The 26,051-nt window shown below is 35.6% G+C and overlaps 1 protein-coding gene and 1 long non-coding RNA gene across 3 annotated transcripts in view; one reads left to right on the top strand and one right to left on the bottom strand.

Annotated features, from left to right (window-relative positions):
- Positions 1–13,210, top strand: part of LOC134807809 (uncharacterized) — a 35,886-nt gene extending 22,676 nt beyond the window's left edge. The window contains exons 2-3 of the long non-coding RNA XR_010149089.1: positions 11,382–11,463; positions 13,085–13,210. This is a non-coding gene — a long non-coding RNA (uncharacterized LOC134807809). The remainder of the gene's footprint in view (positions 1–11,381; positions 11,464–13,084) is intronic.
- Positions 1–26,051, bottom strand: part of LRRTM4 (leucine rich repeat transmembrane neuronal 4) — a 794,625-nt gene that overhangs the window by 386,658 nt on the left and 381,916 nt on the right. The gene's annotated exons all lie outside the window — the stretch shown is intronic.

Below are 26,051 nucleotides of genomic sequence, written 5' to 3'. Positions count from 1 at the left end.
GCGCATAGCGACGCATTTGTACACCTTGAGCATTATGAGGTTCTAGCGCGACCGGATAAGCCCATGCCTCTAATCCACTTGTTTCCTTGTTTTGGCGTAATAAGAGTTGCAATGAAGTTTCAAGAGTAGGCACCTGAGAAGGAGTCAGCATAGAAGTGACAGGAAAAGCATGGGTAGATAAGGGAAACTAAGGTTGAGGAGGTCGGACCGGTGTGAGAGTGTGAGAAACGGGCATTGGGGGAGCAGAAGAGGCAGAAGTGCACTGGTGATTACTGGTATCCATGTGTGAAGAAGTGTACAGAGAAGCAGCCTGAGTGGATGGCAAAGTGACCGGTTGAGGAACTGAAACGACAGGAGGGCCAGGGCCTGCAGAGGACGGGGAAGGGCCTGCAGAATTATAGGTAAATTGTAGTTTGGCCCCGGAGCCATTAGCTGACTCCAGAGGCAAATGCTGCAAAGGTTTGAAGAGGGAAGAATTAGCATATATATGGTCCAGAGCTGTCCTATTCGGGGCAGCTGGTAGCGGCTCTTCGTGAAATAAAATAAGATCACCAGGGGGTGATGTTAAGCCAAAGTCACCAGAATTAGATATTGAATTCTCAACATCATCAGGTGGGGGAGGAGTAGGCGAAGGGAGAGGCTGATCAGATAACGAAGGCCCCGTGGGAGAAGAAAGCTGAGGAAGAGGTAGAGGGTCTCCAGATTCAGAAAACTGTAGTAACTGCAGGGGGTCACGGAATTGCTATGTCATCAGGATGGCACGTACCAAGGCCCAATCACCCCACACAGTGATGGGAACATAATTCCCTGTAGGGACCAGTTCCCAGAATTTTGCACCAACACTATCCCATAGTTCTACACTTAAGGTTCCTTTTTCAGGAAACCAAGGACAGTGTTCTTCCACTGCCCTGAATAAGGTAACATATTTTCCATCGGTACCCGAATACCTCCTTGTTTTAAGAGGAGTTTAATATAGCAGAGATAAGCATGATGTTTAGACTCCCTGCGACCCGTAGTTAACCCGGACAGTACACAGACTACTCACCAGTTGTCAGGGAGTCGAACAATCATTTCTGTGGACCAAACAGATGAACATTTCTCTGCACCTACCAGAGGGAATCGGGTTCCCACATGCACTTAGGAAAAAGAAAAACCATGTTGGCATGCCAGATATCGGGGGAACCAGCCCCCAATATTTCAACGTAGGTTCTTTCTATTTTCCCTAAGTGTCGGCCAGTCTGAGAAATAAGAAGAAAGAGTACAAAGAGAGAAATTTTACAGCTGGGCCTCCGGGGGTGTCATCACATATTGGTAGGACCATGATGGTGACCCCGAGCTGCAAAACCAGCAAGTTTTTATTAGGGATTTTAAAAGGGGAGGGGGTGTATGAACAGCGAGTAAGTCACAAAGATCACGTGCTCCAAAGGGCAATAAAGATCACAAGGCAAGGCAAAATTAGAATTACTGATGAGGGTCTATGTCCCGCTGTGCATGCATTGTCTTGATAAACATCTTAACAGGAAACAGGGTTCAAGAGCAGACAACCAGTCTGACTACAATTTACCAGGCTGGAATTTCCCAATCCTGGTAAGCCTGAGGGTACTGCAGGAGACCAGGGCGTATTTCAGTACTTATCTCAACTGCATAAGACAGACACTCCCAGAGCAGCCGTCTATAGACCTAACCCCAGGAATGCATTCCTTCCCCAGGGTCTCAATTATTAATATTCCTTGCTGGGAAGAGAATTCAGTGATATTTCTCCTACTTGCATGTCTGTTTATAGGTTCCCTGCAAGAAGAAAAATATGGCTCTATTCTGCTCGACCCCGCAGGCAGTCAGACCTTATGGTTATCTTCCCTTGTTCCCTGAAAATCGCTGTTATCCTGTTCTTTTTCAGGGTGCACTGATTTCATATTGTTCAAACACATGTTTGACAATTAGATTTCATATTGTTCGAACACACATGTTCTACAATCAATTTGTGCAATAGTGGTCCTGAGGTGACGCACATTCTCAGCTTACGAAGATAACAGGATTAAGAGATTAAAGTAAAGACAAGCATAAGAAATCATAAGAGTATTGATTCGGGAAGTGATAAATGTTCATGAAATCTTCACAATTTATGTTCAGAGATCACAGTAAAGACAGGCCTAAGAAATTATAAAAGTATTAATTTGGGGAACTGATAAATGTCCATGAAATCTTCACAATTTATGTTCTTCTGCCTTGCCTCCAGCCGGTCCCTCCGTTCGGGGTCCCTGACTTCCCTCAACAGAAAGCAAAACACAAGTCCTAAGTATAACAAAGTGGAACTTGGTAGCAAGATGATTTTTTAGACTCATTGGAAAATTTCGCCTGTTGAATCATGTAGGACAAAGTATATAGATTGACAATTATGTGAGAAATTCTTCAAAATAAAATATTATAGCTTACTTCAAATTTTTGATATCTATAGACTTCCTTGACACTTTACAACATGAAGGACAGATGGATTTTGCTTTCCACCTAGACCTAAATTCAACATTTGTGCTTTCCATACTAGAGATCTCTATGTAACAATCATCTGTTTTTCCTATTCCCCCAGTTTATCTGCTTCAGTCTAGCTTTCCAACCAGATCTTCTTCAGTGTTGTACTTCCTGAACTTTGTCTGCTTGGGGAGTGTTCTTTTTGACTAGGTATGTCCTCTCTGAAAATCAGTGCTCCCTTGACTGAAAGCAGAGAAACATAGGACTGGAGCAAAATGGGTTTAGGCACTTGCATTTGGATAACTCAATTTAAGAGTCTTGCCTTGCTTGATTTGTAGTGTCAACGTTTAGGAGCCTTATACCTTTCATTTAAGTAGGGATTATTTCTCTTTGTTTGGAATTAATATACTGAATTCTGAATGAACAACCAAAGGTGGTGTAATTAAACGCAATAAATCATAGTATTTGAGTTTGAAAAAAAAAAAGAAAATTCAAAAAGAACTTACATAATATAGTCAACCTATAACACTAAATTTATCCTCTAATATCTTTAACAGAAATATAAGAACTCACTCAAATTGAACATTTAAACATTGTATGTAGAGAAACATATAAGAATAAAGAACCCAATGATTTATTGAATATATAATTACTGCAGTAATAAAATCATTGCAGTTTAAGAAGGGTTAGTCATAAAAGCTTACTGGTTATTTTTAGCAAACTAATATTTTAGATTTCTCATTTTCTAACCACAATGAACATAATCAACTATGCTTCATATCCTTTTGCTTGTGTGTAGCCCGACAAGCTAACATTTGTTCACATTATAGGGAGAAATCCAGTGACTAAAAACAGTCATCCAGAGCCTGACGAGATTCAGCACTCTTTATTTTTCCATATTGTAAGGACTCTTTCTTTTATTTTTTTCCATTTTTTCCCAAATACAGTTTCTTTCTACTCCCCCATACACTCAAACAACCTCCCTTTCTGTTTTCAAAAGCAATCAATATTTTTACATATATAATTTGTCCATTTCAAGTAAGAAGTGTACAACTCAATGATGTTGTAGTAAATTTACCAAGTTGTGCAACAATCAATATCAATCACTTTAAGCATATTCTTGACATGAACATAAACTGTTAATACACACATAGACATATACACACACACGCACACATCCCTGCCCCAGGCCAACTACTTCCTGTCTTCATAGATTTGCCTTTTCTGGACATGTCATATAAATGGGATCAATAATATGTGATTCATATTTTGAGTAACTTTCACTGAGCATGATAGTTATGAAGTTTATCCATTTTACAGCATGTTTTCATAAGTTTATCCCTTTTAATTGCTAAATGGTATTCTTTTGTATGGTTTATGAATCATTCATTAGTTGATGGACATTAGATTTATTTTTGACTATTTTGACATATGTTTTCAAATATCTATAATTTTAATTAACAAAAAGGAAAATAGAAAATAGTTTTTGAAACGTAAAATTTTAGAATAGATAGCAAAAAGTCACATGATTTTTGCTGTAAAACTTAGAACAGGTATTTAAATATTATCTCAACATGTTTTATGAATATATGGTATATACCTCCATTTTTACTTATAAAAATTGAAGAAATCCATTATTTGTTATATCTAATATCCAGTGATTATTTTACCCCCAGGTTAACATTTACTCAAGTGCCATCCTTGTTTCTTACTTTTCTTTTTTTTTTTTCCCAAAAACTATCTGCTCCATATGGGCATGGCAAATATCTAAAAACTTTTTGTTCCTCTGTGTTAGGAATGACCAATAAATAAATAAGATTGTCAAATAAACATTTATTTATGCACTTAAATTCGTGCAACAAATAAAATCAGCTGATTTAATTTTTTTAAGGTTTAATTATAAAAGAAATTCACAAATTGTATACACACAAATATATATGAACAGCTTTTTATGGTTTATTTTTAATCTCATAAGAGACTTCATTTACTCAGACATCCTAAAAACATTTATGGGTCCTGGACCTGCTCTAGGTGCTGGAGCTTATTTCTGCTTTAAGATTTCAATAGGTCATTGGCTTTATTTGTCCTCCTGCTGTTTGAGGAGATGGAATTCCTGTATTATAGAATAACTTGGTCTCCATCTGCAAAATTCAAGCATCACAGTGAATGTGCACAGCAAATTACTATCAAAATATATAGCTTATTTCACAAGTAAATAATTATTTCCCAAATACACTAAATTTAGAAATTTATGCTATAACAAGAAGTAAATTTGTTGTCTTCAGGAAATCTGCCTCTTCATCACACTGACCTCATTTATTTCTATAAGGCCAGAGCTTTTGCAAATGCTGTCACTACTAGAAATTGGTAGATTTTTTTGTAGAGACATCATCACTGAGAGTAAGGCTCATTTCATGCCATGCTGGTTGGGAAAAAAAAGCCAAACTTCCAAACTTTAATACATTTTACTTTGGGCTTACAAACATTGAGTGCTAATACTGACATAATATCGAGAAAAAAAAAGACAATGCCAAAACTCAGAAAAGTATCTACTTTTTTCACAAAGGAAAGTGATATACTCATTATTAGCATCAGTGCAGCTGATAAGCCACTAATTCATTTTTTATTATTTGCTGAGATTTAAGAGTTGACAGGGACACATAGTTTCTTTCAGTCATGCTTGCTTATTATTAATGCCCAAGATCTTCCAATGATGGATGCAGCATGCAACAGTGCTGAGGTATCATTATACGAAGTTATTTCTGAGACTATTTTGCTAAAGCATAATTGCTGAATCTACTAAAATTGAGTCTATCAATGTGAATGAATGTTCATCCCTGAATGCAATAGACATGTTTCTGGGAAGAGGAAAGCAGCAAGGCTTAGAGATTAAGAACAAACATTATGGAGACATGCTACTTGATTTGTTATTCATTAATCATTTGAGAGCCTGAGACAAGTTATTCAAATTTTTAGGCATCCATTTTTCACCTTTCAAAAAATAGGAATAATAATGGCATGGAGATTCTTTAAAGATCAAGTGAAAAAATCTTATAAAGCTGAGTAGACCATATACATTTTTGTTCTAATCAGGATACTTTGTGAAAGGGAGCAATTAATAATTATGCTGCGATAACATAGGTAAACCAAGATGTCCAAAGCTAGCCAGGCATGGGATTACTCTATGCAAAACACACCTGGCATAGTACTCACAACCTAGAGAGTGTTAATGTAAGAAAAGATTAGCATTATTTTAATTTGTGTATATCCAGCCAATGTTTGAAGGTTCATCACTTTTAAAAAATGTTAAGAAGAATCCACAATTTCAATGAATCCAACTCATCCAGTTATCTATACAATGTATGCTCTCTTTTGTTAGTGGTATACCTACCACCCCCATCCCCACTCTAACTTCCATCTTCTCTTTTCTTGAATTTCTTGAGTCTACTTCCTTCCTTTTCCTTCTGCTGCTTCTAAATTTGTCATCCACAGACACCGCTTCATTGACGTTGATTTATTAGTTTAAAAAGAGTGTTGATCTTTCTCTAAGAATTTGTTAAGGTACAATTTTCTCCCAGTTGAGTAAGTTTCCTCACATTGCAGTTTGGGAGCAAAAATTTCTTCCTTGGGTGTTAAGAATCTTCACTGAAGGTATCTAAGAGCAATTAAGATAAAAATTCAACCCAACCACTGTCCCAGGAAATTTTCTCTTAGGCATAGCTATCAAATAACCATTTATGCAAGTCATGTTTGTTGTGCCTACTGTACTACAAATACTAAGAGAGATACTGAAGATAGAGCAATGAAGAGAGATTTCTGCCCCTTGGAGCTTACTTCCTATAAACAAATTCAAATAATAACAAAATCATTTAGAGAATCGTAAAAAAGAGCTAGCCAATGATATAAGTCTGCTTCATTTCAAATGAAATGTGTCTTACATACATAGAATTCAAAATATCACTATTCTGGGTAACTTACTCCTCTCTTCCATGCTTCGTTTCTACTCTTTAGATCTGACTGGAACTGAAATGTGAAGATATTCTGGGTTAATTGGTCTAGGATGTATTGTATCTGAAGAGTGTATATTAATAGGATAACCTACGTGTATGCTGAGGTAACACATAACCCTCTGAGTCTCAATGCCCTAACACATAAATACCTATGTTTTGCTCGTGGAAACTGTGCTACTGGTTGGGCAGATCTCTAGGATAGCTTTCATGTAGTGACTCAGTGATCCAGGATATTTCTGTCTTATGAAAATACCATCACTATTCTGGCCTTCACAGTCATCATTCGAAAGGAAGGTAGGAGCTATAAGATTGGAAAATGGTTTTTTCTGGAAGCTTCAGTCCAGATTGATTTCACATCTCTTGTGCTTAGAACTCATCAGTAGTTTCCAGAGAGCGGGAATACATGGGGAACCATCTAGATATTCAACCAACAGAAAATCTATCATCCACGTGATTCTTCAAATTTCTCAAATGACTTTGTAAATGATTTAGAAAATTATCACATAGATTGCTAACGGGAGACATACTACAGTTAAACTCAGTCTGGAACTTGGGCAAAAATTGAGATGAAGGGTGATAGTGAGAATTTCAAAAGATTTGCTTTATTCAAGATTGAAGGAAGCAATTTGAGAAAATAAATTATTGAAGCCATTAGTTCAATAATATAAAGGGAAATATTATAATAGTCATTTTAAAGAATTCAGAAATAAGCTACATAAGGTTTTCAAATACTTTACTAATTTTCTAGGTCACTAAAGTAATTTCACGTTTCTGATGCATACTTCCTAATCAGACTGAAGCATTTCTTTTGTAAACTCACTTTCTTAGACTCAAGTCCACTGAGAAATATCTTGACAGTGCTGAAAATACATATATTTTTATAAAGGACAATATTTATCTTGGTAGAAAAACAAAATCTGCACATTGAAAGAATATCTTTGACATCTCCGATAGAGCCAAATATTGCATTCGCTTCACTGATGCATGGTATTTGTGTCAGTGGAGGAGAGCCTTTTTCTACCAACATTTCTTGTTCTCTGACAATCTGAGAACATATAATTTAATTTGGCTTTTTACAGCAGTCTACAGTCATTCAATGCAGAACCTTGAGTGTTTGGAATGATTTTAAAGCAAACCTTGAAAAAAGAAACACAGTAGATCTACGTATCTGTGTATGGATTATGTGTGTGCAGAGGTACTGTTTGGAAGATAATGACGAGAGAGATGAATAAGACAAGAAATAGAGTTTTAACAACAAGCTCTCATGTCTAGATAAAAGAATTAGTTTTTTGGGGGGAATAGGGAGAAAAACAAATGCGAAAGGCAAATTAGGAATGCAACATTTCATTTAATGCTTCCAACAGCTCTATTATCCTAAATTTTGTTTTACATGAGAGTAAATATCTGGATTTTAAAGACAAAACTATATCTAATGATTTTTATCCTCAGCTTTTCATTGTTATAAAGATGACATCAGTACAAACATCTTTTCAATGAATCTGAACTGCACTTAGACAAGAACATAGCATAATAAATTACCTCTTCCCAAACAAAGGATAAATAGTGTTGCACTTCTCATTTTAAGGCAATAACAAAGTATTAAGATAAGACATATTAATTGTTATGCTTCACATTTAAAAACACATATCTAAAATTTGACTGCTCTGGAATACCACAAAGTTTGAATTTACAATGTAGATAGGTATTATTTACACACAGAGATGATGGTTATGCCATGAAATATATAAAACTGAAATAGTTCAGAAAATAAGAAATGGCTTTGGTGCAAATAAATTATCACAAATAAAGCAGCATAAATGTTATTGTACAACCAGGGATTCAGAATGGCTAACTGGACTTTCGTACTTTGAAGTTTGGCTGTAGTCCAATTTCCCTAGGTAGATGACATTAGCCAATCGCTTTTCTACCATCTGGTAAAAACAAACAAGTGAGATGATATTTAAGGTTACCGTCTTTTTGAGAAAGATAAGCAATGATTTAGATCACTGTGTGGTGACCTCCCATTGCAATGTGGGATCTTCAAGTGTAATAACTTATCATAAATCTGATTTAAATTAATGTCTGGAAATTATTCTGAATGTTATTTTGTAATTTTGCAGAAATTTATAATATCATTATGAGCAATTACTTCATAGGTTGCCACTGCTATTGTTGTTTTAGAAGACATAGACATGAACAATGTTTATATGTTTATATATAAATATTATTCTACCCAGTATGTATTACTTTATGAATGATTAAATATTAGAAAACTTCTTTTAACAACATTTATACTAACAGCTAGATATATTAAACAATCAAGTATCGTAAATGGCAACCACACAAACATTTCCTGAGTAAAATTATTAAATTGAGTTCAATGTGTACTGTTTAAACCTAATACTATATGTAAGTCAGATTATGACCTTAGTGCAACATCAAGTACATTAAGAATATTTGTACAGCATAAAATTAAAAATAATGAGTTCTAATGTTACATGATCCTACATTTTTGTCTTTTGTTATTCTTTTAATTATCTTACTTCAAGAAAACCTACATGTTGCAGAATTCACCAGATGTAAACAGATATATGTGTGTATAGATATACATATTATACACATATATAATCATATATATACATACATAAATACTATATATACTATATATACACACATATATATTATATATACACAATATATATACACACACACATACACATATATATAATCTTTGAAATGATATATTTTGGGCATGCACACACCATTTCTGCAATCTGCATATGTGTGGCTCAGAAAGTCTGATATTAGGCAATTGGATGTTAATATTCTAAAGCTCTGCTATTCACCATAAATTTTTTTCCTCATGGGACTGCCTGCTCACCAAGTTAAAAAATAAATTACAGAACATCATGCAAATAAAAAGCTTCTCCCAAAAAATACGGGACAATAAACTGAAGGAGAGGCAAAACTAAGAAATTCCACAATATATAATGAGTGAGAAATAATGAAGCTTGAAAATACTGTATGTGTTATTTTATCTCTGCAAGTGATTCAGCAGGCTCTGATTTCCTCAAGGCTTTTATTTATTTAGGACACGTCAAGTTTTACACATATCTCCTCCAAGAGTCAGAAAATGATGAGACTCTATAATAAACATTACTGGCATGGCTCAATGTGTTAAGAACAAAGAAAAATGATTAGGATCAATTCAAATATGCAAAAAAAAAGTTTTATTTTTTTTCTAACACTGAATGCCTAAATTAATTTCCATAGTGGGAACCAATCATGAAAGGAAATAGATCAGTTGACGCAAGAAAAATACATAAGCAAATGAACAAGCCAAAAAAAAGTTCCTTTGTGTTCAGCTTCAGTCTCACAGAGAGGGGGGGGGGGGGGGAGAAATTTAATTCATAATTCAGTCTTTTAACTTGAGTTTGGCATGCTTTTTATATCTTTACACTAAAATATATCAACTTTCCTATTGAACTCCATTTAATTAAATAATATTTCTTCCTCTTTTCTGGCTTACAGCCTTAATTACGTAAAAACAGAAGAAACCCCAACTGAACTATGTAGAAAACTAAATGACAATGTTGCTATATTTCCCCCATGTTTATGTATTCAACTGTATTTTTGTGGGACTATGCCTTTGCAAATAACAGTGATGTTAAGAACCTAAAATAGCGAAGATTCATAAAACCAATATATAATTTTGGCCTTAACTATCATTTTTAACACAGAGAGAAAGAAGGAAAAAAATCGCTTTTTTGAGTGACATTTTAATAAAAAGGAGGTTTTTTCTCTTTTAAAAATTCTTAATTTGTATCATTTTATTTCTTTGCTTTTTAAATTTTGTTTTCACATCAGAAGTTAATATTTGTTATACTAATGCATATTGGATGGCACTACAAATTATTTCCATGACATATACACTAGTATTCCATTTAAACTCAAAAGGCATAACTACACAAACATAAGGCTTCTCCCATTATCCTTGGCCTTGACAGTAAGTGACAGAATTCCTAGCTCATCTTCCTGGGATGTTGGGAGGATATAAGAAAATATCACACTTTACATGCCATTGCAAGGATGGTTAGACAGTGGAAATAAGGAAAATGCAGAAGTTGGTGAGCCAAGGAAATGTTTCCACTATGGGCTAATGTAGACAGTGTAAGAAGCTAAGGATCAGTAATGTGTATTTGTGAGTGAAGTAGTGATCTACTCATTTTTCTAGTCATAGCCTTGGGGATGTCTAACATCAAGGAAAATAAAGCCATAGAGATTAGAAAAGGAAAAAAATTTAATCATAGGAGGAATGGACAAGCTCAATTCTGAGTCCTATATCTGGAGCAACTGGGGCAAAAAAACAAAGAGATCCATAAACATTAGGACAAAGATGAAGAAAGGAGCAAAGAGACTGATAGAATGTGGAAGTGGCCTGGGGCTTATACAGAGCAACAAGAACAGGAACCAAGTTAAATACACACAGGACAATGTCAAAACAGAATCAAAATGACATGACTTTCTCTAGGCTGTGACACTGAAGACACAGACAAAGTGGTATTTTAGCCCCCCTCCCGCCAAAGTCAAGACAAAATTGGTTGTAAATTTTGGCACAGAGCAGCACAAGTTCTGAAGTTTTAAAGAAAACTTACTGTCAATGAGCCAATTTTTGTGCTAAATGAAAGTTTTCAACAAGGTAAGGTGGATGTCTCTTGGTATCAAAGTCACATAATCACACCAGATGATTCATGCTACTTCTGTAACTTCTTGTCAACCTTTGATTAAATTGGCAATATTGGAGTCATTCTCAATATTTCCAGTCCTTGAAGGGAATAATAATATTTTTGATTCAGTTTTGTATTCCTCTAGCCATCAGCATGATGTGTGTCGCGTGTTTTCCAGACAATGGAGCATGGCAGCAAGATATTCTGTGGAATATGGTGTTTGGGGCTGTGATGTAGTCCATGATATCCATCTTCTTCAGGTCAGTACTTAACATTGTGCTGACTTTTCAAAACCGTGTCTGTGGTCCCACGTGCACTGCAGATATGTCTTCAGGAAACAGGAATAAGCATACAGAGATGTGTAGCTTTCACAGCATTCTGAGCCTAGTTAAGCAGGACATGTTTTGAAAAAGCATCAAGTGTGTCAGTTGCTTCTTTCTCTATTTTTGAATCATAGTTCCATAAAAGTCATAAAAATAAATTACTATTTTTAATTGAGATGGAAAACTGATTGAAAAAGATCCAAAATGATTTCCAGTGCCAACATGGATAGACTGTAGTAGAATTTTCTTCTAAAATTTTTGGCCACACACATCTGCTGGAGTTCTAGCTGTCTTAGTGGATCACAAGCTTCTGTCTTCACAAAAGAAATCCATATTTAGGACGTCATCTGTGAAATAATTGTCCTTCGTTCTTAGATGATGTTTAAAGATTTTGTAAACACTCTTCCTATAATTGTATATGACATCTGATGAAAAAGATATTCTATAAAGGTTTCCATCACAGATAGAGGTGCACATGAGTACAGTCCTTACCAGGGCCAACTTTCTCACTTTTGTCATTGGAGTGTGTGAAGACTGGCATGCATTTGATAGACCACGCATTGTTGTTAGTCTCCTACCTTTTTCCATCCTAAACGCTCAAGTCAAACCTCCTTTATCATTAGGATAATTACACTAAGGCAATAAAAGTAAACCAGGACCATCTTGTTCTGTGCTAATAAGTTTACCATTTTTAAGATGCTTCTTAGCATGGTCTTTGTTATCTAATTGTGCTTTTTGTCTCCACAATTAAAACCAAAGTGCATGCATTCTCTTATGTCCTTAGTGTGTGCATGTGATTTGAGAAATATATCAAATATAAACAAATTTAACCTCACCACTAGAAAATTTAGATACCATTCCTAATTTATTGAATTTGAAAAACTGTTGTGCATAATAAAAATTTCATTTGAAGTTAGTAACAGAGCCCTAAATTTAGTAATAAGTAAGGGATTGCATATTACATACACACATAAATGTGTGTGCACATATGTGTAAATATATATGCGTTGAATATATATATATATACTATGTATGTGTATATATATATGCAGTATGTGTGTATATATAGACATATACTAGATTGACCATACATATATATATAAGTTCTGGGTCATGTACATATGTGCACTTTATATATATAGGGTAGAAGTGAAATAAATGCATTTTCCACAATAAGATATTAAAATAACTGTTATAGTCTCAAGCAAATTAATTTATGAAATTCTTATTTGTTTACCCCCACTCAATTATTTTTTTCAAAGCACACTGTACCTTTATGTTGTAAAACTAACTTGCCTTGATTATTGTTTATTTAAAACTTGATGACATAGTCTAATAAAGGAATACATTATAAATAATATTCTAAGAGACAGACCAAAAATTGGAGAAAGTTATACATTTATATTTAAGCATCACTAAATATGACAAATTAATAAAGAAATATATACAGGAATTTCATGTTGAGGTTATGGGGTATAAAGCAAGGAGAAGTAGAGAAAAGCTTTGGAAGGTGTTCTAGGTTTCTGTATCATTTATTGTATCTTCTCTTTGCCTCTAGTGTGATATATTTCACCCTGTGCAATGAGAGGAAAAAAGTTCTGCATCCAGCATCCCAGAGCTACGTATAATGGTGATTCCATTACAACAGAGACTATTTAAGTAAGAAAGATAGGTTCCCTTCATGGGAAATCAATTCTTTAAACTCACTTTATATGGATTTCTCTCATCCTACAAGTGAAATATGCGTTGTAAAGAGAAATGGGAAGTGACATAGGGGTCTTGTCAGGTCATTCCTGGAAAGGTTTGATGGTATTAATGGAGTCCTAGGGGGTTGATTTAGAAACACCTGGAAGTGGAAGAACAAAGTATATGGAAGTTTTCAGGAAGATCAAAGGAAAATCAAGCATTCAATCCCTGCAAGATGTGCACATCACTGGCTTTTTTCAGGAGAGGGTTGCATTCCTTTGGGTTCAAAGATATTTACCCACCATTATTTTTTTCTACTTTTCAGAGAGCAGCTGAGAATTACATTATGCAAAGCCAAGGATTTGTGAAAGGTCCTGGAATTTATTTTTAATTCTTCCTCTGGCTTTGGGAAGGTTGCTATACTGTCTTCATGTACAAATACTTCTCCCTCCCATTCCCATGCTTAAGAATTTTTTATCCTCTAAATATACTGAAAACACTTATGTGATATGTCATAGTTTCTTGTTTTCATTTCTAAAATTTTTATTTTATTTATTCTTCCTCAGTTTAGATGTCACTTACTCAAATGTCTGTTTTTCTCAGATGTTTGTCTTTTCTGGTCACCCAAGCATTAGTGCTTTCATAGGATTTTGAGCCCAAAACAGCTGTAGCTTTTCTCACATACTTTTAAATACTCTGTTACATGGCTGACTTGTAATTTTCATATGGCTCCTGGTATGCACTTAACAGACATTCAGGGAATAAATTAATTTAAAATACTCATTTAAATTTAATTGCATAAATCACATGAATTAATAAACTAGTAAATGATCTGATAGCTAATTTCCAAGATAGCCCTCAGTGATCCTTGGCTTTTGATATTCACACTGTCTGTAGGTTCCTTCCACACTGTACCAAAATTTTGGTCCACATGACCCACAGAATATTATAAAAATGATGATATGGCACATTTGAGATTAGAAATGACTGCAGCTTCCATCTTGGTAATCCCCTCTCTCTCTTCTCTCTCTCTCCCCCTAACCACTCTCTGTCATCACTTACTGTTTTGAAAGAAATATTATAAGCAGTCTTATCAATGGCCCGGTTGTGACAAGAACAAGTCTCCTGAAAAAAACACATGCATGGTCTTGGAGTCAACTCTGCAACCCCAGTTAAGTACTCAAAGACAGTAGTATCCCTGATGGAAAGTTAGACAGCTCGAATCACATAGCTAAATAGCCCTTAGATTCTTAAGCCTCAGAAACAAATGTTTTTTAAGCCGGCCAGGTGCAGTGGCTCACACCTGTAATCCCAGCACTTTGGGAGGCCAAGGCGGGCGGATCATGAGGTCAGGAGTTCGAGACCTGCCTGAGCAACATGGTGAAACCCTGTCTCTACTAAAAATACAAAAATTTGCCAGGCGTAGTGGCGCACGCCTGTAATCCCAGCTACTCAGGAGGCTGAGGCAGGAGAATTGCTTGAACCCAGGAGGCAGAGGTTGCAGTGAGCCAAGATCGCGCCACTGCACTCCAGTCTGGGTGACAGAGCGAGACTCTGTCTCAAAAAAAAAACAAAAACAAAAACAAATGTTTTTAAGCCTCAGAAACAAATAAAATAAGTGTTGTTTCAAGCTCTAAATTTTGGGATAATACAGATGACGTAAGGGAAAAAAATGGAAATTAGAAAGTTCATGACATAAAATGTCATTTTAAAGCAGTTGGTATACTTTGACTGTTTTCTTTACTTGGAATTTGATATCTGGATTTAGAAGCATAAGATAACAATGATAGGGCCAAAATTTTGAAATTCTGTAAAAGATAGATAGATAGATAGATAGATAGAGAAATGTCCCATCAAATTTAAAACTAAAACTTTTTCCATTGATGTACCTGGGCCTATATATTTGTGACAGTCAGACTCTGACACAATAAGCAATGCTACCTCAGTATTCACAACAGTAAGTCCCATCTAGTAAAACTATACAAAATCTTTCCAACCCTATTTTTCCTCTTATCATCAAAAGAAAGTTTTCATTGTGCATTATAATAAGAAAGAAGAATTATGCTGACGAGACGAAATCTCACTCTTGTCCCCCAGGCTGGAGGCTGGAGTGCAATGGTGTGATCTCAGCTCGCTGCTACCTCCGCCTCCCGGGTTCAAGCGATTCTCCTCCCTCAGCCTCCCAAGTAGGATTACTGGCGCCCACCACCATGCCTGGCTAATTTTTGTATTTTTAGCAGAGATGGAGTTTCACCATGTTGCTCAGGCTGGTCTCAAACTCCTGACCTCAGGTGATCTGCCTGTCGTGGCCTCCCAAAGTGATGGGATTATAGGCATAAGCTACCACACCCCATCTATGCTGACATTTTTATATTTGAAAAGTGTACTAAAATTTATGTTTCTCATATTTTTATTCATGTCATGTTTTATTTTCCACCAAGTCCTTGCAAACAGGTATTTCCAATCAAATAATACACATTTTTCTCTTTGAATCTCCTTTGTTTATTGGAGTCTCTTACACAAAGCTTCCAGGCAAATCTTTATATGAACATGGTAGCACCATGAACTCATGTATATGTCAAGTAAGTGACTGACTACATCAGTATTGTTACTGTCTGCTATGAAGCGAGACCCATTAGTTTTTTTCTTTGGTGTAAGGCATTGCCTAATGAAAGTGACTATTAGCAACCCAGAGTGGTAATCAATGATTTCAAGCTTTTTGAAATGTTAAATATTACAATTCAAACTGCCACAGCCTAAGCAGTTACAGTTATGTTCCTCCAAAAAGTTCTACTAATATTACACTTTGGAGGTTCATATTCATTAGAGTATGTCTTGCTGTATGATCTTTACACAAATTATTTGAATCTACTAATCACTTTGTCTTCAGAAAAGGGAGTTATCAGAAACTCTAAAAATATGCTTCATTTCATCCTCATCAGTGGCTTTAAGCATCACATATTGTTTATATCAGTAAATGCATCCCATTTTCTAGTTTCATTAAGATATTTGCCTCTACTTTACAAATGAGAATGATGTAAATGAGAAACAGGTCTCAGATGCTTTATCTATAAGTCTTCAATCATGAGTGTTCTAGAACAAACATTCAAAAGCCTTTTCATTCATCCTGTTTCAGACCCAGATGGTGTGTTCACTATTAAATTCTCCTTAAGACAATCTGTTTCCCTAAATTTGTCTACCTCATTATTACTTAATCTGACTCTCTATCATATAAGGTATAATTTTGGGAGTATAGCACATAACTGTAATGTTAGGAAAAACATAATAGAGGGCTCATTAGTTCTTCATATTCAAGAGTGTGTGAGAGAGTGACGTGCCTAAAAATACAAATAAAAACAAGCATTTTTTTTTCTTGAGTAACTTTTAATCTGTTTCTGAAAATAATTATTAATGCAGCTTTTAGTCTTGTGACATACTAGGCTTAATCTATGTTTAGTATCCAAAGACTAAGGAAAAGAACAAAGATGTTTGAAGTGTGGCTCAGGGCAAAGAATATGAGTTATTTGTCATAACATTTTTAATGCATCCCAGTGCTTTGTAATAAATCTATTACTAGGGAAGTTAGTTAGAGAAAAACATTGAACTTCACACAAAAAGTATAAGTATAATTGCATGTATTATTCACTCCATGAAAACGCAACTTTATTAACAAGTAGGCATTACTCAATTGTTCAGGTTATCCAGAAGGCAATATTCTTTCCTCCAGAATGGTGGAACATTATTAGTTTTCCATGTCATTATTTGGATTGTTTAAGGGTGTGGCAGACAGCTTTATTTTCTTTACTTAATTATTATTTGTACACTATGGAGTATTTTTGAAGAAATTTCCATAGTAAAACTAATGTTATTATTTTTGTTTGTCAGACATATACTATAATAAATAATTATTTTTATTTTTATTTTTTTGAGATGGACTCTCGCTCTGTTGCCCAGGCTGGAGTGCAGTGGCGGAATCTCGGCTCACTGCAAGCTCCGCCTCCCGGGTTCACACCATTCTCCTGCCTCAGCCTACAGAGTAGCTGGGACTACAGGCGCCGGCCACCACTCCGTGCTAATTTTTTGTATTTTTAGTAGAGACGGGGTTTCACCGTGTTAGCCAGGATGGTCTCAATCTCCTGACCTCATGATCCGCCCACCTCGGCCTCCCAAAGTGCTGGGATTACAGGTGTGAGCCACCGTGCCCGGCCAATTATTGGTTCTATTTTTATTATTATTTTATTTTCGTACGTATAACACAATAGAGGAAGCCTGATATCTGAATGTGTGCTAAACAAAGCCGCAAGTAAATGATTTATAGGCATTTAATCATAACAGAAACCTATGGGGTAGGTATTAGTGTTATTCCCATTTGAGACGAGAGACTAAACAAAGGCCCTTCCCTTCTAAATGTGAAAGCTAGAAAGAAATATCAGCTCTCCTGAAATTCCAACTCTTTTAAGCACGAGTGTTTCCATCACTGACTAATTGGCTCTGATAATCTGTTGTGTTAAATTCATAAAACAGAATTGATGGAGTTAGCCTGTCTTTTCCTCAGTAATATAAACACATGTGTTTGGGATCTTACCTGAACCAAAACTGTGGTTCTAATGTTCGTATGGCGTGTGTTATCAGAACACAATTACAAGAGTAATATATTTCATAGGAAGGTGGGAAAGAACCAAACCCAAATTTCTCTATTATTTCATTTTGTCAAAGATAAGGCTACTCTGGGGCTTTACACTATGGGGGAAATTATGGCTCAGGACAATGGGGAAGAATTTAGAATGCTACTTGTAAAGGTAAGATCTAAAGCCTCCCCTTTTCAATAAACTTCCTGTGAATATACCCGACTAGTAAATACTTAGGAGGAAGAATTCCTGAAGGACTGTGTCTTACTCTGTTTGAGCTGCTGTAACAAAATAACACAGTTTGGGAATTTTTTAAATTTATTTTTTAATCACACACAATACTTGTACATATTTATGGGGTACATGTGATATTTTGTTACATGATTAGAATGTATAATGATAAAATCAGAGTATTTAGGGTATCCATAACCTCAAGTATTTATCATTTCTGTGTGTTGGGAATATTTAGTCTTCCAGCTATTTTGAAATACGCGTTACATTATTGTTAATTATAGTTATCTTGCTCTGCTATCAAAAATTAGAACTTATTCTATCTAACTGTACATTTGTACCCATGAACTCTTTATTCCTTCCTCAACCCATACAGTTTTTCCAGCCTCTGGTAACTATCATTCTACTCCCTACCTTCATAAAATCAACTTTTTAGCTGCCACTTATGAGTTAGAACATGTGGTATCTGTCTTTCTGTGTCTGGCTTATTTCACTTAGCATACTGACTTTCATTTCCATTCATGTTGCTGCAAATGACTTAATTTTATTCTTTTTTATGATTAAATAGTACTTCATTGTGTGTATATATACCACATATTTTTATCCATTCATCTATTGATGGACACTTAGGTTGGTTCCATATTTTTGCCGTTGTGTCGAGTGCTGCAGTTAGCATGGTAGTGCAGGTATCAAAATTTGTAATTTATAGAGAATAAAATTTTATTTCTCAGAGATCTGGAGGCTGGGAAAGCCAAGATCAAAAAGCTAGCAGGTTCAGTGTTTGGTGAGGACCCAGTCTCTGCTCCTGGAATGGCACCTTGAATGTTGCATCCTCCAGAGGGGACACGTGCTGTGTCCTCACATGGTGAAAAAGCAGAAGAGCGTAAAGGGCAGAATGCTATGTGAAGTGTGTTTTACAAAGAGCTTAAAACCCATTCACGAGGGCAAAGCCTTCATCAATGAATTAGCTCCTAAAGTCCCCTCCTCTTATTAATTTGGCTCTTAACTTTTAACACATGAATTATGGGGGACATTCAGATCAACACAGACTTAGAAGCATAGTTTTAAGGAAAATAAGAGACAGAAAGGGAAAGGTAACAAGAAGGAGTAGGTGTAGAACATTGGGAGGGAAGTGGAGGAGGAAGAAGATAGATAAGATGCAGGTTGGTATAGACATTACACTACTACTACGTGACATTTCTATTATAGATATATATTATAGATATTAATATCTGCCCAGGTAAATCTATTTCCCAGTAAATATCTATCAGAACTGAACCAGTCCTGGAGTGAATGTGGCAGCTGCCCAGAAAATTTACTTCAAGTTTTTGAGCATAGCCAATGGTCATAAGAAGCATTTTGAGCTTAAATTATGCCTTTGTTGAGTTTTATTTGTTTAGAAATAAAGCTATGCTAGTGTTGTCAACTTTTCAATCATCTACAACAGAGACATGCTAGCTCAGCAGTAACTGAGGTAAATATTGAGAACGCTTAGTCTGACATGACACAACTGATGCACCTCTTCATTATTTTTGTCAATTTACTATATTTTTATTCACTCTTTTTTTTCCTGGAAAATTATTTAAGTTTTGCTGTCTATGCCTAAATCTGCTAGTCATATCTGCAGATAATGGATTACACTTGCCAAAGAAATATAAGACAACAATTTGTCCAATTAACTTTTTTAAAAATAAGAATGAGTTACTTCAAGGGTCAGTTTCATGTTAAGGTGGATTAATTTTTAATAAGTGATAATTGAATAAGATACTATTTGGGCTTCATCCACTACTAGGTTAATGATTGAAGGTGTTTTTGTTTTCAATATCACAGGCTTAAAAAATCAGCTGTGTAGTTGTGTCATAGTAAATTATATTTAGATGTTGGATGAAATAAATAACTTATCTGCATGGATATACATACAACCTGGTTCTGAGAGTTTCATGAAAAAAGTAGCACAAAAATAGCTGTCTCCTCACTGTATGTGTTGCTATGATGCCATTGAATGTCACCTTGACTCTTCAGGCATGAGTTTCCACAGTCAGTTGGAATAAATGTATGTAACTAAATGAAATTTGTGATTGAACAAAAGTTTGTTCTATTGTGTTTTCCATATGCATACTGGAGAAATTATAAACCATTCATTATTCGAAAAAATAATAAGAAATTTTAAAAGTTCTGTCAAATCCAAAAATTAATGTAGGTACACTCTTCCTTGGTAACTAACATTGAAAATTAGCAAGGATTAAAAAGCACTTGAAAAGATTCTATTACATATAAATAAAATAAAACATATCCATATCTATTTATGTGTATTTTATCAATACATATATGATATATATGTATATATTTCATACTGCAAATCCAAAAATTTCTATAATCAAGAGCTGACTTTAATAAAGATGGAAACTAACACATTTTTGTTCTAAAGAAAGGTGCTAGGTCTTTTAAATTGGCCAGATTAAATTTACATAAAACTTAGGTCTTCTAGTGCCATGACTTGTTAATAACAAGGATATTCTACAAGTAGCCTAGAAGGTTGCTTTTAGACTAGGACACATTGCCTAGCCTGGGATGATTGTTTTGAGGTTGATGACTCTGTCCAACATATTTATACACTTTTTTCCATTATGAAAATTGTTTTTATTAACTTTATATTAGCAACAAGAAGTTCAGGCTTCTGGAGATAATTATTTTAAAAATATGTTAAATGCATTTTCTCTATTTATGGATTTAGTTTTTCTATTAAGAAACACCAAAGAACTGGACTTAATGCTTCAGTTTTCACATGACTAACTATATCTGATTTCTTATAACTAAAAAATACAGTGAGCTTTCCTTTTATTTTCAAACTTTAATATTCTTTACTATTTTAGTTCTTACTTTCCTGTCTATTGTTTCTGTAGACTTGAAAATATCATGACTAAAAATACCATATCCTGAAATCTTACTGGAACAGAACCTGGATAATATTCCAAATGCTATAGGTCTTTCATGTGCAAAAAAAGGGGGGATATCTTTTTTCATCATTTAAGTAGCCAATCACAAATTAAATTAAAAAGACATAAGTAAATCTTTTATTTGCCACATCTATGCTCAGATTCCAATGAAAAGATGGAATGTGCTCATTTGCAGACAAAATCAGCTAATAGTAAATGGTAATTTTAGTTATTTAGAAAGAGGATAAAATCCTTAAGAACACCCAATACCCTCTGAGGCATCAGTAAAATTTATCAGATAGAAACTACAAATAGAAATCATGAATTGACTCTGAATAAAATTATAGGTAAAACAACAACAGCAGCAACTATATATGGACGGATGAAAACATTCAGTCCAAAATTCTGAAAACCGGGGATCAGATCAGCATCCTTCCAACTCCACAGAATCAGTTCCTTCGCAGGAACTGGCCAAGATGTGAGGCTTACATCACTACTCATAGGTTGAATAGCATTAAATGACTCCAGAGGGTTCTCTGCATGCGGCAGACTCACGTGTCCCTTCTCAGAGAGCTGAGGAACTCCTCCACTGAGGGACATTCATTATGTTAAATGGCACATTGGCACATGCCCATGCCCCCTTCTGTTTTCATCATAACCAGGGTACAGGTACAGAGTTATCAGTGAGGAGTTCTCCACCCTAATGAGAACAAACTCTTTACAGAATTACTTAGGGTCTTCTTGGATCCTAAACTTCCCAGCAATGTTTGGATTAAATATCAATGTTATCAGTGACAGTGCTATGTATACAATAAAATATAGGAGGATTTGATCTAGAAAGTAAATGCAATATTTACTTATTACAATGACTCATTCTAATTTCTTTACTTCATTTCATTTACAAACTTCTCATGAATGTGCCATGAACCAGAAAGCTATGGAGAACTTCTGAAAGTTCTCAATGAAAAATTGAGTATAAGGAAGTCTACTGTTGCGAATGTTCTTGAATTTATTTTGAAACATTGACTTTGAAGGCTTAAAAAATAACTTGAAAGCTAGACCCCTGAAACTAACTACTACAAATGTGAAAACTACAAGGAAATATATAGCAATTCAATGTAAGAAGAATGTAATAAGTAAAATGAATAAATAAATAAATTTTTACTTTTTTTTACAGTCTCAAATATAATTAACAGCATTCAAAACATTACTTTATAAATTGTTTTCATATTACTATCAAACATTAATACCTAAATACCCAATTTAGGAAAAAAAAAGTGTATTAAAAGGTTTAACATGGTGGTGGTTCCAAGATGGCCGAATAGGAACAGCTACAGTCTACAGCTCCCAGCCTGAGTGACACAGAAGATGGGTGATTTCTGCATTTCCAACTGAGCTTTGAAAAGAGTAGTGGTTCTCCCAGCATGGAGTTTGAGATCTGAGAATGGACAGACTGCCTCCTCAAGTGGGTCTCTGACCCCTGAGTAGCCTAATTGGGAGGCACCCTCCAGTAGGGGCAGATTGACACCTCACATGGCTGGGTACCCCTCTGAGACAAAGCTTCCAGAAGAACGATCAGGCAACAACATTTGCTGTTCAACAATATTTGCTGTTCTGCAGCCTCCGCTGCTGATACCCAGGCAAACAGGGTCTGGAATGGACCTCCAGCAAACTCCAACAGACCTGCATCTGAGGGTCATGACTGTTAGAAGGAAAACCAACAAACAGAAAGGACATCCACACCAAAACCCCATCTGTATGTCACCATCATCAAGGACCAAAGGTAGTAAAACCAAAAAGATGGGGAAAAAACAGATCAGAAAAGCTGAAAATTCTAAAAATGAGAGCGCCTCTCCCCTTCCAAAGGAATGCAGCTCCTCGCTAGGAACAGAACAAAGCTGGATAGAGAATGACTTTTGTAAGTTGAGAGAAGAAGCCTTCAGAGGATCAAATTTCTCCGAGCTAAAGGAGGCAGTTCAAAACCATGGCAAAGAAGCTAAAAACCTTGAAAAAAGATTAGACGAATGGCTAACTAGAATAACCAGTTAGAGAAGTCCTTAAATGACCTGATGGAGCTGAAAACCATGGCACAAGAACTATGTGACGAATGCACAAGCTTCAGTAGCCAATTCGATCAACTGGAAGAAAGGGTATCAGTGATTGAAGATCAAATGAATGAAATGAAGCGAGAAGAGAAGTTTAGAGAAAAAAGAGTAAAAAGAAATGAACAAAGCCTCCAAGAAATATGGGACTATGTGAAAAGACCAAATCTACGTCTGATTGGTATACCTGAAAGTGACAGAGAGAATGGAACCAAGGTGGAAAACACTCTGCAGGATATTATCCAGGAGAACTTCCCCAACCTACCAAGGCAGGTCAACATTCAAATTCAGGAAATACACAGAGTACCACAAAGATACTCCTCGAGAAGAGCAACTCCAAGACACATAATTGTCGATTCACCAAAGATGAAATGAAGGAAAAAATGTTAAGGGCAGCCAGAAAGAAAGCTTGGGTTACCCACAAAGGGAAGCCCAACAGACTCACAGCAGATCTCTTGGCAGAAACTCTACAAGCCAGAAAGAGTGGGGGCCAATATTCACCATTCTTAAAGAAAACAATTTTCAACCCAGAATTTCATATCCAGCCAAACTAAGTGTCATAAGTGAAGGAGAAATAAAATCCTTTACAGAAGAGCAAATGCTGAGAGATTTTGTCACCACCAGGCCTGCCCTACAGGAGCACCTGAAGGAAGCGCTAAACATGGAAAGGAACAATCGGTACCAGCCACTGCCAAAACATGCCAAATTGTAAAGACCATCAAGGCTAGGAAGAAACTGCATCAACTAACAAGCAAAATAACCAGCTAACATCATAATGACAGGATCAAATTCACACATAACAATATTAACCTTAAATGTAAATGGGCTAAATGCTCCAATCAAAAGACACAGACTGGCAAATTGGAAAAAGAGTCAATACCCATCAGTGTGCTGTATTCAGGAGACCCATGTCACACGCAGGGACACACATAGGCTCAAAATAAAGGGATGGAGGAAGATCTACCAAGCAAATGGAAAACAAAAAAAGGCAGGATTTGCAATTCTAGTCTCTGATAAAACAGACTTTAAACCAACAAAGATCAAAAGAGACAAAGAAGGCCATTACATAATGGTGAGGGGATCAATTCAACAAGAAGAGCTAACTATCCTAAATATATATGCACCCAATACAGGAGCACCCAGATTCATAAAGCAAGTCCTTAGAGAACTACAAAGAGACTTAGACTCCCACACAATAATAAAGGGAGACTTTAACAACCTACTGTCAACATTAGACAGATCAATGAGACAGAAAGTTAACAAGGATATCCAGGAATTGAATTCAGCTCTGCACCAAGTGGAACTAATAGACATCTACAGAACTCTCTACCCCAAATCAACAGAATATACATTCTTCTCAGCACATCGCACTTATTCCAAAATTGACCACATAGTTGGAAGTAAAGCACTCCTCAGCAAATGTAAAAGAACAGAAATTATAACAAACTGTCTCTCAGACCACAGTGCAATCAAACTAGAACTCAGAATTAAGACACCCACTCAAAACCACTCAACTACATGGAAACAGAACAACCTGCTCCTGAATAACTACTGGGTACATAACGAAATGAAGGCAGAAATAAAGATGTTCTTTGAAACCAACAAGAACAAAGACACAACATACCAGAATCTCTGGGACACATTTAAAGCAGTGTGTAGAGGGAAATTTATAGCACCAAATGCCCACAAGAAAAAGCAGGAAAGATCTAAAATTGACAACTTAACATCACAATTAAAAAGAACTAGAGAAGCAAGAGCAAACACATTCAAAAACTAGCAGAAGGCAAGAAATAACTAAGATCAGAGCAGAACTAAAGGAGATAGAGATATAAAAAACCCTTCAAAAAATCAATGAATCGATGAGCTCGTTTTTTGAAAAGATCAACAAAATTGATAGACCACTAGCAAGACTAACAAAGAAGAGAGAAGAATCAAATAGACACAATAAAAAATGATGAAGGGGATATCACCACTGATCCCACAGAAATATAAACTACCATCACAGAATACTATACACACCTCTATGCAAATAAACTAGAAAATCTAGAAGAAATGGATAAATTCCTGGACATATACACACTCCCAAGACTAAACCAGGAAGAAGTTGGATCCTTGAATAGACCAATAATAGGCTCTGAAATTGAGGCAATAATTAATAGTCTACCAACCAAAAAAAGTCCAGGGCCAGATGGATTCACAGACAAATTCTACCAGAGGTACAAGGAGAAGCTGGTACCACTCCTTCTGAAACTATTCCAATCAGTAGAAAAAGAGAGAATCCTTCCTAACTCATTTTATGAGGCAGATTCATCCTGATACCAAAGCCTAGCAGAGACACAATAAAAAAAGAGAATTTTAGACCAATATCCCTGATGAACATTGATGCAAAAATCCTCAATAAAATACTGGCAAACCAGATCCAGCAGCACATCAAAAAGCTTATCCACCATGATCAAGTGGGCTTCATCCCTGGGATGCAAGGCTGGTTCAACATACGAAAATCAATAAACATAATCCAGCATATCAACAGAACCAAAGACAAAAGCCACATGATTATCTCAATAGATGCGGAAAAGGACTTTGACAAAATTCAACAGCCTTCATGCTAAAAACTCTCAATAAATTAGGTATTGATGGGATGTATCTCAAAATAATAAGAGCAATTTATGACAAACCCACAGCCAATATCATACTGAATGGGCAAAAACTGGAAGCCTTCCCTTTGAAAACTGGCACAAGACAGGGATGGCCTCTCTCACCACTCCTATTCAACATAGTGTTGGACATTCTGGCCAGGGCAATCAGGCAGTAGAAGGAAATAAAAGGCATTCAATTAGGAAAAGAGGAAGTCAAATTGTCCCTGTTTGCAGATGACATGATTGTATATCTAGAAAACCCCATTGTCTCAGCCCAAAATCTCCTTGAGCTGATAAGCAACTTCG

This window comes from Pan troglodytes, chromosome 12 (assembly GCF_028858775.2).
Source record: "Pan troglodytes isolate AG18354 chromosome 12, NHGRI_mPanTro3-v2.0_pri, whole genome shotgun sequence".
Taxonomy (NCBI): Eukaryota; Metazoa; Chordata; class Mammalia; order Primates; family Hominidae; genus Pan; species Pan troglodytes.
Note: the sequence above shows the minus strand (reverse complement) of the source record. Positions and strands in the feature narration are given on the sequence as shown.